A 990-nucleotide genomic window follows, 5' to 3' on the forward strand; every position below is an offset into this window, starting at 1 on the left:
GGGGGGACAAAAAGCAACAATTTAAGGCTAAATTGAAACAGGTCAAAGCACAAATGACCATCTACGAAAAAACAGCACCGACCATAAATGCAGTTGTTTAGTATTGTCAAATCAGCATATGTGCAAGCCCTTGAGCAACAAAATATTTAGTGGAAGCAGAGAGCTAAACAAAATTGGTTGAAGGAAGGTGATGCAAACACAAATTACTTTCATTTCATAACTTCTAGCAGGCGAAAGAAGCACACATTTTCTCATTTTAAGGATGAAACAAGACAATGGTGTGGTTGGAATAGTAGTTTGGAGGGCATAATCTCTAGTTTTTTTGAATCATTATTCACGTTTGAGCAAGGAGATATGAACCCAATTCTTAATAAGATTGAGGAGAAAATTACGACGGATCAAAATGCATCCTTGAATCAACTTTTCACTATTGACAAGATGAAAGAAGCAGTTTCTTTAATGCTTCCGGATAAGGCGTTAGGTGTAGATAGGGTTGAATTCGAGTTTTTATCAGAATTTGATAAAGATGTGGTGAATGTGATACTCAATTTATCAATAACAATAGAGTCATTTCAGGAAATAATTTTACTGAAATTATTTTGTTTCCAAAAAAGAATCAACCCAAGCTAGTTTCTTATCTAAGACCAATTTCTCTGTGTAATGTTATTGATCGTATAGTTTGCAAGATGTTGGCAAATCGCATGAAATCTTGCTTGAAAGATTGTATTGTTGAAGCCTAGAGTGTATTTATCCCTGGAAGATTTATTCTTGATAATGTTATGATCTCTTTTGAGGTCAATCACTATTTAAAACGTAAAGCACAGAGAAAGACAAGGTTTGTCGCTTTGAAAACAGACATGAGCAAAACCTATGAATTATGATAGAGTGGAGTGAATTTTTTTGAGAAATGTGATGATAAAGATTTTCATCGGATTTGATTACAAAGATCATGAAAATGGTTATACTGTGTCTTACCAAATACCTCATGTT

Source organism: Solanum stenotomum, chromosome 11 (genome assembly GCF_019186545.1).
Source record: "Solanum stenotomum isolate F172 chromosome 11, ASM1918654v1, whole genome shotgun sequence".
Lineage (NCBI taxonomy): Eukaryota > Viridiplantae > Streptophyta > Magnoliopsida > Solanales > Solanaceae > Solanum > Solanum stenotomum.